At 38.7% G+C, this 18022-nt stretch overlaps 1 pseudogene; it reads left to right on the forward strand.

Moving 5' to 3' along the window:
* The first annotated feature begins 10380 nt into the window (after nt 1-10380).
* LOC147517371 (small nucleolar RNA R71) lies at nt 10381-10475 on the forward strand (annotated as a pseudogene).
* Nucleotides 10476-18022: the final 7547 nt, after the last annotated feature.

An 18022-nucleotide genomic window follows, 5' to 3' on the forward strand; every position in this document is an offset into this window, starting at 1 on the left:
GGGAAAGGTGCAATACTCTTCCCAACTCCTCTAATCATATTTATCAAAAACTCGAGGATACAGAACTCATACTTCCTCTCCTGGAGTATCCATAGAACATGAAGACAATTTAGACTGATGTCACTAACTTTCTATTTTCCAATGACATTCCTACAAATCCACTGAGCTACAACCAGCTGGTTGGTTCGTAGAGACGACTGGCGAACACAATGCGAACTTGTATTGTAGTTTCCCTCCAAAACCGTCTCATTCATCAAAGGCTCGATCCTACTAATTTGGGATTCCTGCAATGTGGCTATGATAAAACCTAAAATTGATAGTTTACCTACGAAATCAACGATGAAACTTAAAACGTAAGTAAACTAAACTACTTTATGTGCCTATATTTTATCAAAGATTCTACTCTCAATCCTATGAGATATAGTGGAGTAGATGATTCGTTCCACTCCTAGTCCTTTCGCATGCTGTGTTCTCTACGTATAAGTATTCTACTCTAAGTCTAATGAGAGATTTACGAAAAGGCAACTAGACTACGATGCAACTACCCACAAGATGCAACTAGTCGACTATTATAACAACTATGGGAATGCTACGTCGATTCTATGATAAGGAGTTAGAAGGGGGGTTGATTCCACCTTAACTTCGACTTAATCCTACTAACGATGAATCGTCAGTAATCCGAATTGAATCGCCCAGCAGAATGCTGTTACTCCTAATCCCTAATTACACATGGCATTTCTACCAATTCATAACTAGCATGTGAACGATTACACCCATTCTCATGGTGAACTAATCATTTCTAGAGTGGAAAAGAAATTACGACGACTCTATGATAATCAGAATCAAGCTTTCATCAAGGCTTCTCAAAATGGGGGTTTAGCCGAGAATCATCACGCTATCATTCCCAAAGGAATTCAAACAAGACATGATATAAAGATTGAAACTTTGTTTGGTTAAACTCAATTCAAAACTACTAATGCAATAATTGAATTAAACTAATAATGACAATTAATTGAATCTACGAATTGAAACTAAACAATTAATGGAAATGAAACTAACTTATGGAGAACACTATTTTATTAATCTAATGAATAATAAAATAATGATTCAAATACTAAATTAATAATCAAACTAATCTAAGTCTAGCTATCTACGTAATAAGGGAAATTAGATCTACACAATTGTAAATGACAAGAATCGAAATTGACAAACTAGCTATTTATTTAATCAAACTAATTAAGAATAATGATTCTAAGAGTTTAATCTAAAACAAGAATTGAATTTAAACTAAACTTAATTTTATTACATGAAAACTAGATCTATAATTATCTATAGTTTTAGGTCTAACTAGCTACCATCAACAAAGAGCTAAGCTTTTGTTTTTATATGTTTTCAGATTCAAAAATCGTGCATGGGCTTGGATCCATGTTTTGGGCCAGAGAATCAGGCCCAAAACCCAATTCTTTCAGTCCAACAAGGCCTCTTCAGCTGCAGTTGGTTTCAACAGACTTTTCGTCCACTTTTACTCCTCTGATTGGGTCAAGGCTTAAACCATTGGAAAGCTCCTTCCGAGCCGGTCATTTTGACATAAGGTAGGCCCCATTGTGAGGTCTGAGTCCAAAGATACGGCCTTTGGAAGTTCTGCTGACTTGTGTTCTATTTCTGCCCGCGTCGACTTTTCAGCTTTTGACCGGGCTTTAGAAAGGCTTTGTCTTCTTGAATCTTGGCCTTTAATCACGGAACTCCTTAGTAACTGACCTTTGCTCCTTTATCTCGCTAAAGTGGCACATTTCTGCACATAATGGACTTTGAAGCCTGAAATGCATAAAAACACGTAATCAGTGTTAACTCTTAATTATTACTCACATAATTGGTCTAAAAGTATGACTGTTACAGGGTTAAAACTACAGTTTTGGGCTCTTATCAAACCACCCCCAAACAGCATTTTGCTTGTCCTCAAGCAAAGATGAGAAATTAGAATAAGTGACCAAAAATAGAGTTTTATCTACTCGTTTATTTGAATCACGATTGCATTGACCATATGCAACAAGGCCTTAAACCACTAGGAATTCCCTAGTGGACGAAGTTATAGCCTCGTGAGAGTTTTCCGATGAAGGTACTCACAAAAACTTCATCTATACTACAACGACTAAGAAATAAAACTATTGTTTCCTTATTCATGCTCTAAATTAACTATACCTCTCACTAGCAATGCATATAGAGTAATCAAGTGAAAACCTAAGCTAATATATGCATAGTAATCAATCATCTACAATAAACATATATCGATGAGTAATACTATGAAATGCCTAGCGGGTTAGTTTCAAACTTCGAATAAGCGTCCTTAAGTAGGTTCTCACAATAATAGTCAAGATACAACACTCTGATTTTTCCACTCAAGTTTAAGCTACTCCGATTAATGCGGTGGGCACACTTTACCTTACAATCTCAATGACAACAAGGAAGCCTGAGTCGATCAAACACATCTGCCACTTACTATCACACTAACCTATTCCTAATTGAGCTAGAGGTCTTTATTAGGTGTTGCGGGGATTAGGAGATGGTTTAAGAAGGAAGGAAATGGATATTCAAAAAGGACAAGTCTGAGATAATAGAGTCTTCATACTATGTAACTAAAGAAAATCTTGTTATTTACTTTTGCTTCTACACTTTGTTTCCATCCTTAGCCATATTTTTTTCTTTTTCTTTTGCTTTTGACTCTTTTTATTCTATTTTTTTTTTTGAGTTTTTATTTTATTTCTATTTTTATTTTTCTTTTCTTTGGATGGAAACTTCTTTTCTTTATTTTCGGAAGCAATTAACTAACTTTTGTTTACACAGGTTTTTCTCTTCTTCTTTCTTCCTCATTCTATTCTCAGACTTATCTAAATTGGGTAGGTTGAATTTTTTTTTTTTGTTTTGTTTTGTAACAGGGGTAAAGGATTTGTGGTTTATGGAAGGCTAAAGAAAGGCTCGAGGGGCTTACTAAGCGGAAAATAATTCATAGGTTTGAATTTTTGGCTATATCGATCCAAAGAGGGCCTAAATTCTCGCTTAAGATATGGTTTAGTGATCAAGCAAGTGGACGTGTGATATCTCTATCCGGATTTTACTTCTCCCTAGTGTCATTTCTCAAATGTTTATTTCATATAAGGCTTTAGGCTATATTCTCCACAGGATTTGTAGAATAAGTACTCTAGCCTAGATTTGAAAAACTTCACTAACAATCATCGATACTCATGTAATATATTTATAGATAGATACAAAGATTATTACCTACATATTAACCTAACTTTCTAAAAATTATTTTAATGCAAAATCTACGTGAGACTTCTAGATTATTAAGAGCATAGAGAAGGAAAACAATACCAATATTCCTAAGTGTATAGCATGAACTTATTTATTTATATTTTTGAATTTTTGAATTTTTGACTAGAAAACAATTGCATATTATACATATTTATATCCTAACAGATGCTTTAATTACACGTGTTTCTATGCCCCCCCCCCCCAAACAAGAAGCATGCTTTGTCCTCAAAGTATTTTAAATAAAGAGGGTAGGAAAAATACCATTGAAACGCGTGAAATTCAGGAACATCTACAAAACAAAGTTAGAACGTACTAATATAGGAAATAAAAACTGACGCAACTCTATACGAGTTCTACCCATTATGGGGTTAACAAGAATGAAATTGCTTGGGACATAAGCAGACATTAACTAGAATTAAAACTTACCTTATCTCCCGCTTTACTCATCATCTTCCTCATCCTCTTCTTCTATAAAGAAGTGAGGTTCCTTCGCATCATGCCATGCCATGATAATTTGCCGAGCTTCCCTTGAATTATCATCTATTATTGCTAACCTATTAAAAGCCCACTTGGTCCGAGGGTGTAGGGTGCAACATGATGAGGTTGTATCCTCCACCCTTGCCAAGTCGTTGCCGCGGAAAGATCGAATAATACTATTGGTGGGTCGTGCGATTAATGGCCGTAATCCAATCCGTGAAACGTGTACAAAAATAGGAAAGAAACATAGCATAATACGGGAAATTAGAACAGGCATAAGAAGGTACTTATGCCTCATGCTATGGGATCGAGCTAAACTAGACATCAAGGTTCGGGGAAGGTCATGACACATACATCCTGTGGCTAAAGCAAGGAAGACGCTGCAAGTGGCATCATTCATAGAAGAAAAATGCCATTCCCCTAAAATGTTTAGCATGATCCAAAACATAACAGTTCCTATGTTCATGGACAGGCTACCAAAGGCGACGTTATATTCCCCTTGGTCCTCGATACGGAAAATGCCTGCCCCATAGGACTCATGCAAAAACTTCTAAGTGTAGACATACATATTATCTATCCAATAACACCATGGGTCTTGTATTTCAGTGGGCATAGCAAGTCCAAGAACAAATGCTAGCAAGAACCTGGTAATTTCCATTGGTTCGTTATCAATGTTGATGGAGAACACTTGCTCTCCATCTAGTCTCTCAAAGAAAATGCAGTTATCGTAAAAATAAGATGCTAGTGTTGGAGAATAAAGTGCATCAGGTCTTACCATAAGCGGTTCCCAGCCAACGTATGTGATCGCCTCGCAAAACCAAGCACCATAAGTAGTGCTTTGGAACAAATCTTTGAAAGACTGTTCTGAAATCAATGTAGGAGATGTCATCTAAAAATTACGCTCTGGAATAGCTGCGAATGATCCAGGAACAACCCGCAGAAAACTGGAATTTTTCTGGTCCACGGAAGTCAGGGCACGAGTGCGCTCTACTTGGGCGCGAGTGCGCTCTGAAGATTTTGGAATTCCAGTGTTTGAGCACGAGTCGCTCACCTTGAAGTGTGCTCTGCTCTGACAAAATTCGACAAAAGGCTAGGGCGAAAAAGTCTCCTCCTGCAGAGGCCTTGGTGGCCTCCGAGGTCTTGAAGAAGAAAAATGAGGCGAAACGTGGGAAATGTGGGATTGAAAGGTGAGTGATGGAAGTTAGGTGTAGTGTGGGTTGTGAGTGTAGAATGAATGAAGTTTATATAGGTTTTAAGTTGCTAAAACAGATCGGGAAGTTGCCAAAAAGTTTTAACGGCAGTTTCCGGAAATACTAAAATTTCCAACCCCGAAAACGGAAACAACTCATATTCTTGATTATAAAACAAACCTAGTATCTTTTAGGTTGAATTTAGGATAGAATCTACCTATTTTATCGAGATTTCATTCTACCATGATATTTATTCATAGATATGCCTAATCGGCTATATTTTCACCTTGACTCCGCAATAAATTCTAAAACGAGGGTCATATAAAAATCATGCTGGAATAGATAACACCACCCCCAAACAATTTGGGAAGGTGGGATCAATATGAAACAACCACGCACAATGAAAATAACCACATTATATTAAAATTTTCATTCGAAGTACATTTCACTACAAAATTCAAATTATGAAATTAAACTTACATTAAAATAAATAACAATAATGAAACTACAAATAATAAAATAAAAAAATCAAACGATACTATCCCTAACTACTTTAGTACTGGTAGCGGAGGGCACACACTCAGGAGATGGCTCCTGAGCTCCCGATGGGCCAGCACCATTCGTCTTTCGACCATGACGCTCGTGCCTCGATGGTGTGTCCTCAGAAGGAGAATCCCCGTGAGGTGGGAATCGTGCAAGCATGTCAGCCCGAAACTGGCGCTGAGCTTCTAGCTCGGCCCTCATCTGTTCCCACCGCTCATCCTCCCTCTGGGTATGGATCTCGAAGTTATGGTGGATAGTTGCCTGTCGAGTCCGGAGGTCTTCGCAGATAGTGTTGAGTGAACGCATGCCACGATGAATCACAGTCATGCGTTCTGCATCTGACCAACACCTCTCCAAGGCATCCGCATCAAAACAAGTCAAGTCCTCCTCATCCTCCAAGGCATTCTCATTTCCCCCATCCTCCTCGGCATTCTCATTTCCACCATCCTCATCGTCCTCTACCCTATCCTCAGGCAACCTCCAAACTCGTTGGACACAATCCTTATAGATGCGAGGATTTCGGTGTAGGGTGATGTAAGACCTATCAGATGCCGGAGCTACTCTCAACTTCAGCATGATCTTGGTTATCAACACAGGGAGAGGTGCAACAGACTTCCCTACTCCCCTAATCATGCTAAGCAAAAACTCCAAGATCTGAGAACTTCGTATACGCTCTCTGGAGTATCCATAAAATGTGGAGGCGGTTCAAACCGATGTCATCGACCTTCTCCTTCCCGGGACATTCCGACCAATCCATCGAGCTACTCTGCCGGTGGTTGGTCCCGAGGATGCTGGCGAACACAATGCGAAGTTCGCATTGTAGTTCCACCGGTAATGCCATCCGCGTGCATCAACGGCTCTACCCCATTATATTGGGACTCTGTAACGTGACATCGGATGGATTCTAGGTGGAATGCCTAGAATCTCGCATAACAACCCAAGAGTTACTTCCTTCCTCCTTTTTAATACCATAACAAAAATTCTACGCCCCTCCACCTCCCTCGTGTTGTAAAATCGTCGGACTAAGTCTTCGTGGTAAAAGGCTTCGGTCGAGTTCCACAAGCTATTCCAGTCTCTACTGATCATTTCGTCATCGTAAAATGGCGCAAAGTGGTCGCCAGTAAATGCTTGCTCCGGCAAAATTCGACGTTGTTGAGCCATTGGAGTGTTTGGAATGTAGTGGGGGTTGGAATTTAAGTCAACCGAATGAAACAACCAGTGGTGGTGGTGCGGTGGTGGCGCGACAGCTTAAATCTTTTAATTTTCGTGGGTTTTTAGTGATGTAAGTTGGTGTATTTGGTGATGGTTTGGTTTTAGAGAAGATTTGAACTTGATTTGAATCTGGGCGTGGGTTTAATTAGGTTTCTTTTTTTATTTTTGGATTTAGGTTTTGAAGTTTTGGTTTTTGTTTGATAATGGCGGTTTGAGAAGATGAAGGACGACTGTTGGTGTGGGAGCAAAGGCTGGTAAGCTGCCGCGTATCGTCGAAGTTGGGCCCAAGCCCAATTCGAAATTTTCTAATTTTTCGATTTTTTGCTCCACTTCAAACTAATATTGATGCTTCGTTACCGGTCCGATTTTTGCGAATGAGATATGGAAATGATCAGGAGAGAATTTCCAATCCAATGATCCATAAAACACTCTATTCTGACTATGTATGACATATAAGATAGTGGAAAACGCCTCGAAGTGCGTGCATGACATACATTATGCGAACGAATGAACTCTAAATTCATAGATTATGTCAATCCGAATCGAAATACAATTAAACGGCCTAAGCAACTCTAATGGGACCTAAACATTATAGGACGGAAACACGAACACCCCACCCCCAAACAAATTTTTTACAACAAAGTTTAGAAAATTTGTTTTTTTTTAAGTGGGTCTTTTAAAGTCAGATTCCCGAGACTTCCTAGATTACTATATATGTATATATATATATATATATATACTTTTATAATGAAAAACAATAAGCAAGAAAGACATAATTCACCCCATAGAGAAACATGACTCAAAAATCTGAGAAAACATGCAAGAGTGGAAAACGTGAATTATGTTAAACGTGGACTTAGGATCCGGTACTTACAGCCACACACTCCATAGGGAGGGCCCGGTTACCTTAATGGTGCACTCACCAATATCTGGAAATGAAAGGAATGCACCAAACACAACAAATTGAGTCATTTATAGTCAGATACTCGAGACTTTATCTAACATATGTATTAACATGCAGTTTATCATATATCAATAACTGAAATAGTTGTGGATCATTCCATAAATAAATATCACAGAAAACATATCCAAACACAATCAAGCACCAAGATTTCCTATGACGCAACCTAGTGAAATGAAAGCAAAGTCGGATAACCCTATAACGTAACCTAGCATGCACCTTCTTTTTCATTTTTGAATGAGAGGGTGTTCTAGTGAATAAGTGTGGAAAAGTGAATGGTTGTGGAGAATATGGTGGATATGGATAAGTTGTAGAAGGAAAGCATGTAAACAATGAGGATGTGGGTTTAGCACAAAACTCATTCATGGTGTAGGTAGGGACTGTTTCAAGTCTGAAAATGAAGGTGTCAAATGCTTGGTTCTTCTGAAGTATTTGTTTACTAGGTGGATTTAAAAAATTATGAATCACAGAAGAAACAAAAGGATCGAGTGCAAACTCGAGATTCCTTTGAAAGGGTGGAAGGAGGGGAGTCGAGGTGGATGTTGTGCAAAGTAGTTCTTGATAGGGTGAATCATCACCTGCTCTAAGAAACTCATCGAATTCCTCATCTAGATTGGTTATATCCATGTTACTATGATAGTCCTCTATATCTTTGAGAAAGTCATCTATCTCATCCTCATCCGTAATATGTGTATCGACTAGTGTAGGGATGAAAATGTTGGAGTCTGAACTTCCAAAGGAAAGAAATTTGGGCATATGATTATCAGGGAACGTGTTGTTGAAATAATCTCGAGCAAATCTCTCGATCATGCTAACCTCTCCATCCATAGACGAATCGGGTAAATGTGTCTTTGTTTTAAAAACAATTACTTCAACAGTAAGATGGCCAAAAGACATGGACATCGAACCATCGCGACAATTAATGAGCGCATGGGCAGTTGCCAGGAAAGGATGCCCTAAGATGATCGGGACAGAGTCGTTAGCGACTTCAGTATCGAGGATTACAAAATCAGCCGGATAGTAGAAATCCTGAACTTTTACCAACACATTTTCGACCACACCCTTAGGATACTTAATAGACCGATCAGCTAATTGCAACGTCATTTTAGTGGGTTGCATCTCGTCTAGACCTATTTGTCTATACAAATAAAATGGGAGTAAGTTAACACTAGCCCCCAGGTCTAATAATGCGGTCGTCGTATAAGAATCTCCTAAAGTGCATTGTACAGTAGGACGACCAGGGTCCTTGTACTTAACAATTCCATTATGTTCAGATAGAGTTGGGAATTGTTCTGTTAAAAAGACGTCTTTTGGTATATTTATCTTACGCCTAGTAGTACACAACTCCTTAAGAAACTTAGCATGGTGTGGTAGCTTTTTAATAGCTTTGAGGAAGGGAAGGTTTATAGTTAGATTCTTGAAAACGTCCCTAATCTCCTCATAATTTGTATCCCTAGTTAACATGGCTAATTTTTGTGGAAATAGTGGTTTCTGTCTATATTTAGCAATGGTATCACCTGGATGTTTAACCATGGCTTTTTGTTTCTTAGGTTATGTTGTAACTGGTACCTCTACAGTGGTAGGCTCTTCAGTTTCTATTTCGGTATCTAGTAAAATAGCAGGTGTAGGGGCTACTGGTGGGCTAACTATAGGCATAGTTACTTTGTTATCAACCACTCTGCCAGAACGGAGAGTGGTGATGGCATTTAGCTCACCTACATTTTCATATTCATTACTAGTATTATCGATTACCTCAAAGGCTGTGTTTGTTATTTTAGGATTCGGTATTGCGTGACCTGGCAACACACCTTTGGGTTGGGCTTTATCTTGGGCCAACTGTTGGGTTAAATTATTAACAGATTGTAGAAGCTGTTAGTTAGATTGAGCCATGGTTTGGAAAAGTTTTTGGCTCACTTGTATGAAGGTGTCAAGACGATCCGATTGTGTTGGTGTAGTAGTCAGTCACTGGGGTGTGTATTTGAACTATTTCGCGTGAATTATTTATGGGTGGATTTTGATAATTATTATTTACAGGAACGATACCTCTATTAGCATTATAATTATTATAACTACCTTGGCCTTGTGCTTGACCTTGTCGAGGTTGCACGTGGTTGTTATAATTATTAAAATTACCCCGACCACTCGCCCTTGTCGTGGTGGAACTTGGTTAAAAGCGTGGCGTTGGCCTAACATATTGATTATTGTACCACGGAGGTGTGGCGTGTTGGTTATTTCTCCAACCGAAGTTGGGATTTTGTCTCCAAGGCGTTAGGTTCACTATTAATGGAACAAGCCTATTCATAGGCTATAGGGACGATGGAAGTCGGGATGCTTTCGGGGCTCTAACAAAACTACATGGATTTGAATTTACATTCATGACGGGGATAGGCTTTTGTTTAACGAAATGACCTCTACCTTTTTAGTGAGTGATTCGATTAGAGTTTTAAGCTCGGGATCGTGTTTAATTTCAAACATACCGTGACCTTAACTGTATTTGATGAACTAGCGGAGCGGTGGATATCGTCCACTACCCCCCATTTATTTAAGCTTAGGTTGATCCTCTAAAAATTTATAAGCCTCCGAGGCTCCTTTGCTTAAGAAACTACCCCCATTCATTATGTCAAGGACTTCTTTATGGTGGTGTAGAAGTCCTTTGAAAAAAGGCATGAACTAACGTGTCTTTAAGCTAAGTTATGATGTGGACACTCTATAAGGAGATCGATGAAACGATTCCAAGCCTCTGAAAATGATTCATGAGGATTTTGTCGAAAAGAAATGAATCTTGGAAAGCATCTCATCCGTCTTTTAGGGGTGGGTAAAATGTTCCATAAACAAATTTGAACAAGTTTAGCCTACGAGTCCACATAATTAGGCGTTGGGCGCTTAACCAAGACGCGCCTTTATCGGCTAAGGTGAAAGGGAATACCCCGAGTTTAATTTGTTCCGCACCAACCGTAGGATGGTGGAATGTTGTTAGGACTTGTTCAATCCTACGCGTATGCGATAAAGGTTTTCATGGTCTAAACCGTGAAAAACGGGTAACAAATTAAAAATATTTGGGGATTCGAAATCCGCCACGGTCTGCTAGAGAACGATGCAAGATTTAGGGCTATCGCCAAGGCTTTATAAAAGTCCGAGAGAGAGTCTCTCCTTCGTCGGGCATTGTGTCGGTGGTGTGGTGTGTGTGAAATAGTAGCTAGAGGTGTAGTGGGTGGTATACTAGATAGAATTGTTTGTTGACGTTGTTGTGTAATTACGTTTGGTGTTTTGTTCGACCCGGACCTTAATCTCATACAAGGCTAAGACCAAATTTAGCTAAACACATCAACACTCCAAACAATTACGATATACTAGTATAAACCTCTAACGGGGAGATCTGCGCGGTGTGCGAAGAAAAAGGAATACCTGATTTCGTCCTTGCTTCGCTTATGAATAGCGTCTTGTTTACGCGTGTTCAGTGTATATAACAAGTTAGAACACTGAAAAACTTGAAAAATCGAAGTTCGAATCAAACCTGTGGAAATTCGGCAAAAGTCATTTCGAGGCGTGGGCTTCGCTTAAAAGCGCGGTCGCGCTCCGTGTAACTCCAAGTTACAGTGTTTTAGGGCAGGTCGCGCTCGAGATGGGGCGGTCGCTCCAAGGTTCCAGTATGATGGGCGTAGGTGCGCGCTTTGAAGCCCGTCATTCCGTGTATTTTTTTGCGGAACTTTTCAATGCTGAAACGGACAACCACAGTATGAATCAAACAAGGGTGGGTGGGTTTAATGGGACTTTAAGAAAAGTACTTATACTACGAAAACAATGCGAAAGTGAAACTAAGATGGCAGCGGCGCCATTTGATAAAATATAAAATTGATAGTTTACCTACGAAATCAACGATGAAACTCAAAACGTAAGTAAACTAAACTACTTTATGTGCCTATATTTTATCAAAGATTCTACTCTCAATCCTATGAGATATAGTGGAGTAGATGATTCGTTCCACTCCTAGTTCTTCCGCATGCTGTGTTCTCTACGTATAAGTATTCTACTCTAAGTCTAATGAGAGATTTACGAAAAGACAACTAGACTACGATGCAACTACCCACAAGATGCAACTAGTCGACTATTATAACAACTATGGGAATGCTACGTCGATTCTATGATAAGGAGTTAGAGGGGGGGTTGATTCCACCTTAACTTGACTTAATCCTACTAACGATGAATCGTCGTAATCCGAATTGAACTGCTTCGCAGAACAATCTGGTTACTCCTAATCCCTAATTACACATGGCATTTCTACCAATTCATAACTAGCATGTGAACGATTACACCCATTCTCATGGTGAACTAATCATTTCTAGATTGGAAAGGAAATTACGACGACTCTACGATAATCGGAATCAAGCTTTCATCAAGGCTTCTCAAAATGGGGGTTTAGCCGAGAATCATCACGCTATCATTCCCAAAGGAATTCAAACAAGACATGATATAAAGATTGAAACTTTGCTTGTTTAAACTCAATTCAAAACTACTAATGCAATAATTGAATTAAACTAATAATGACAATTAATTGAATCTACGAATTGAAACTAAACAATTAATGGAAATGAAACTAACTTATGGAGAACACTATTTTATTAATCTAATGAATAATAAAACAATGATTCAAATACTAAATTAATAATCTAACTAATCTAAGTCTAGCTATCTACGTAATAAGGGAAATTAGATCTATACAATTGTAAATGACAAGAATCGAAATTGACAAACTAGCTATTTATTTAATCAAACTAATTAAGAATAATGATTCTAAGAGTTTAATCTAAAACAAGAATTGAATTTAAACTAAACTTAATTTTATTACATGAAAACTAGATCTATAATTATCTATAGTTTTAGGTCTAACTAGCTACCATCAACAAAGAGCTAAGCTTTTGTTTTTATATGTTTTCAGATCCAAAAATCGTGCATGGGCTTGGATCCATGTTTTGGACCAGAGAATCAGGCCCAAAACCCAATTATTTAAGTCCAACAAGGCCTCTTCAGCTGCAGTTGGCTTCAACAGACTTTTCATTCATTTCTACTCCTCTGATTCGGTCAAGGCTTAGACCATTGGAAAGTGCTTTCCGATCCGGTCGTTTTGACATAAGGTAGGCCCCATTCCGAGGTCTGAGTCCAAAGATACGGCCTTCGGAAGTTCTGCTAACTTTTGTGTTGTTTCTGCCCGCGTCTACTTTTCAGCTTTTGACTGGGCTTTAGAAAGGCTTTGTCTTCTTGAATCTTGGCCTTTAATCATGGAACTCCTTAGTAACCGACCTTTGCTCCTTTATCTCGCTAAAGTGGCACATTTCTGCACATAATGGACTTTGAAGCCTGGAATGCATAAAAACACGTAATCAGTGTTAACTCTTAATTATTACTCACATAATTGGTCTAAAAGTATGACTGTTACAGGGTTAAAACTACAGTTTTGGGCTCTTATCAGGCTACTAGAGTGCGTCCTTCCTCCATACTAAAAATACAAGCCAACAAATTTCTATCCACTTCTCTCCTTAATTTATTCACCTTCACAAAAATCTTATTCCCATCCAACTCCCTCGTTTTATAGAATTGTTGGACTAAATCTTCGTGATAAAAATCGTTCGTCGAATAGCACAACCCTTTCCACTTCCAGTGAATCATCTCGTCACTGTAAAACGACGCGAACTGGTCGGCAATAAAAGCTTGTTCCAGCAAAATTCGTCATTTTTTAGCCATTAAAGTTTGGAAACGATTTGTGGAATGAAGACAATGTAGGGAACGAGTATGAATCCAAACTCACTAAGAAAAATGGGAGGTGGCGCGGTGGTGGTTCAAAATTGTTTGGATTTTTTTATGTTTTGGTGGTGCAAAAGGTTGGAAATGGTGGTGGGGATATTGTGGAGGAGTTTTGGAGTGGGTTAAAACTTTTGGAATGGTGGTATTTAGGTTTTTTTTTTTTTTAGGGTTTAAAAACTTTGATGGTGAAAGTGAGAAGAGAGAATCGCGACCTGTTTTGTTTTGAGGAAAGAGACGCACATGCGGTATTTGGGCCCAAACCCAATTTGATTTCAGATTTTTTCGCGCTACTTCAAACTAAAATTGCCGCTTCATTACCGGTCCGATTTTTGTGAATGAGATATGAAAACGATCAGGGAGAATTTCCAATCCAATGATCTATAAAACGCGCTAATCTAACCGTGGGTGACATATAAAAAGATGGAAAACGCCTCGAACTATGTGCGTGATGTAAGTTATGCGAACGAATGAAATCTAAATTCATAGATAATAATGTCCACCTGAATCAAAATACGATTAAATGGCCTAAGTAACAAAAATGGAAAGACCGACACCGCACCCCCAAACAAATTTTAGACAACAAAGTTTAGAAAATTTGTTTTAAACTTGGGTCTTTTAAAGTCAGATTCCCAAGACTTCCTAGATTACTATTTATGGTTTTAATATTTTTTTTTACTTTTTATTAATACGGATTAATATAAGGAAAAACAATAAAGCAAAAAATGCATAATTCATACCATAGAGGAACATGACTCAAAAACCGAGAAAACATGCAAGAGTGGAATACATGAATTATGTTAAACGTGGACTTAGGATCTGGTACTTACAGCCACACACTCCATAGGAAGGGCCTAGTTACCTGAATGGCGCACTACCAATATATGGAAGTGAAAGGAAGTACACCAAGCAACAAAGGTCAGTCCTCATAGACAGGGTCCTGTAAAAGGACTTCCTCCACTTCAGGGGACAATAGCTCATGAAAATGTTTTAACCGTTGGCCATTGACTTGAAAGGTATTGTTGTCATTGGGATTTACCAAGGTGATTGCCCCGTAAGGGGTGACTTCAATAACCAGAAAAGGGGCAGACCAACGGGTTTTTAATTTCCCGGGAAAAATATGTAGACGGGAGTTGTAAAGTAAGACCTTTTGACCTACCACAAACTCTTTGCGCAAGATTTGCTTATCATGAACACGTTTCATGTTAACTTTATAATCCTTCGCGAGATCATAAGAATCGCTACGGATTTCTTCAAGCTCATTTAATTGCAACTTGCGCTTGACACCCGCCTCATCAATATTGAAGTTAAAGCTTTTGATAGCTCACATAGCACGGTGCTCCAATTCAACGGGCAAATGACAAGGTTTCCCAAATACAAGTCTAAAAGGAGACATACCTATAGGAGTTTTAAAAGCAGTCCTATACGCCCATAAGGCATCAGTTAGACGCTTTGACCAATATCACTACAACAAAAAGGTTCAATTGCAACGCCATCTGGTGTTGCTACAAGTATGAAACAACGCTGCCAATGATCAATAGCAACGCCAATGTGGGCGTCGCAAAGGCGTTGCAAAAAATTGGGTCACAAAAACTAAATTAAGACGCAACAATTGGCGTCACAAAAGCTTGAAGGTTATTGCAACGCCTTGTTCCATTGCTATTACTTTATTAGTGTTGCTAAAGTATTTTCCCAAACTAAAATGGTTTTTAAAATATTTAAACTATTTGCAGCAGTTGGCGTTGCAAAAAGTTCATTTTAGCTGCACTTGCTAGCGTTGCAAAAGGGTTACTTTTAGTTGTACCCTTTGGCGTCACAAAAGAAGCAAAACATTAGCTGTAGCGATCTTTCTCGCAAAAGGTTTAAGCCATTAGCTGCACCAAGGGCATTGCCAAAAGTGTGCTTTTAGCTACCCCACAACTGGTGGTTTTAGCCGCACCAAATGTGTTGGTAATGTGTGTTTTTAGCTACCCCACTGCTGGTGGTTTTAGCTGCACCAAATGTGTTGGTAATTGTTTAAACACATTTGTAGCACTGATTCTTTTACAACGAGCTTAGCATTGCAAATGGGTTTACTCATATATGTAATAGGTACTACGCATTATTTGAATAATTTCAATTTTTATAAATCTGCCCAATACAATTTATGATTAAACTAAAAACCCCAATCAGAGATGTATTCATTCACAATAAATCATAGCAAAATATATTTCATTAATTAAGATCATCCAAAAAAACTATTTGAGCATCCACACAATTAGTCTCTACCAATATACCAAATTATATAATCTTCAAAGCCATCAACTAAATAAGATTAGTTCTTCAAAAAATAAGATTTTGGCCAAATTCCCATAATCTGCTGATTCGAACAACATCTGATCCACCCAAGTTTTCCTTATCAATATACTGCCAACCAATCGACCAATCTGGTACAAACAACAAATTGGAAAAGAAAATAGACATTAGTATACTTATCCAAATTAAAAGAAGATTAAAGCGAAAATGCAAGTAAGCAATGCATGTGAAATATTTTGACGTGGTCAAACTATGGTCCCATCAACAACATAGAGATGCGTCATGCAACAAATCAACTCCATAGGGCAGGGAAGGCTAAAAATAAAGGTAAAGATCCTCCAGATTGTTAAACTGGTGCACTTCATAAGCTTCCATAAAATTCATGAAAATTGTATAATGTTCAACTGTTGGTGGGAAAGGTAACATATATACTCATTGAAGTAAAGAGAGTGTACCGAAGTCCAAAGATACGTCCACCTTGTCGATACTCGAGGTTTTCAAAGTGGTAGGCTTAGAGCTAGCAATAAAGCTAGAAAAGTATACCGCGAGCGAGGCTGACCGGAGGGAAGGAAGTAAGAAACAGCCAATCCGCTTGGATATCTATTTCTGAAAACAGCTTCTGTCTCTGTTGTTCTTACACTTGTACTCGACTACCACTACTAGAGCTAGATTTACCACTACTCGAAGTGGAGTCTATTATCGGTGTGGTTTTCTCTTATATGTAATCGTAGAATAGAGATAGATCGGCGGCTAAGGTCTTAAGGACTAAAAACCAATGGAGAGTTGCGCCTAAGAAGCGTTGGTATCGGTTGTACACTGGGCTTGCCACTTACCTTTGATAAGTAAGCAAGGCTGACGCAACTGTTTAAAGACAGGTGGTTTCAATTTATCTGAACCTAAGATAGAGATTGTGGTTCTGCAATTGGTTCATTAGCCCTATGGACGTGAGGGGTAGGAAGCTATAGGATTCTAGGATCGAGATCTATCACGGAGTTGAGGCCCTCTTAGAATCGGGGATCCGTAGGATAGCTACTTTGATTGGTTCACGGATGGGAACCATAAGACTAGTTTTATCTGACTAGACACTCAACTTTGACAATTGAGACTACATCACAATTTCTAGAGTGGGATTCTGAAACCAGTATAGACACGATGCGTATGGGCGTTCCCATATTTGATGAATGACAATGCAAAAGGACTTCCAATAATTTCATGTCGGAAGCGGGATCCGCTACTGTATGGTGGTATCTCCGGTGATGGCATTAGATTAAAGTCTCAATGGGCAACACTTAGGACAACAAGCGGTATCAAAGGCCGAACCACGACTGCGCGTCCGAAAGGGAAACGCTAATAAAAGTGGATGTCTGAGAACCGGAGGCGAAGCGGATGTACACCTAATTTCACAAACTGAATGCCGCAAGCCAATTTTAAGCCCCTCGACTATATTAGTTAGACCTTACTTTATCGTTCCTAGAATACCTGGTCAAGAGCAAGTCTGATCCAATTGATGTCAGTGACTTTATTAGCGGAAAATTTATTTCATTGAAAAAGAAGGTCTTTATGTTTATGAAAGTATTCTACTAGAAGTAGCTCTATTGGAAGAAGGGGAATCGGAGTCGGTTAATATAAATAGGTTTGGACAAAGCTTTTCATCCTTTATTTGTCCATTTCTTCTCTTACGATCTTATTAACTAATCATCAACAGGCAAGTCCTTTGCCCCCAATATTTTCCCAAAGGGAAGAGAGGCTTGTAGGGGTGCTCTGAAGTGAAGCGCCCCTAAGAATTTGGATCACTCACGTGAGATTTGCTTTGACCACGTTCTCATCGATATCACAAGATCCGTCTCGACATAATAAGGTGTTATCACATCAGCTTTTAATGCTAACTATTAACTATCCGGTTACAACTTGCCTAAAATCTACGGCCCGATGGGAAAGGATCAAGACCAACCAACAAATAATCAAGCATGTACTTAACCGTAATGATAAATGATATATATAAGATAAGCTTTTCGATCGAGTCAGATTGCACCGACACGATTGGCGAGAGAAGACCAGAATTGATGGGGAATGCACTATCGATCTGAGATTTTAGCTTGATACCCAGAGGGTTCCCCTATTTCAAATTGAGATTGTGGAGTATTTAGATATTAGTGTAGAAAAGAACGAAAGGCTTTTAGTTCTCCCTTCCCTTGGTTTACAACCCGGGACCTGTTATTCTATTATTATTTTGTAGAGA

This window comes from Coptis chinensis, chromosome 2, assembly GCF_015680905.1.
Source record: "Coptis chinensis isolate HL-2020 chromosome 2, ASM1568090v1, whole genome shotgun sequence".
NCBI lineage: Eukaryota > Viridiplantae > Streptophyta > Magnoliopsida > Ranunculales > Ranunculaceae > Coptis > Coptis chinensis.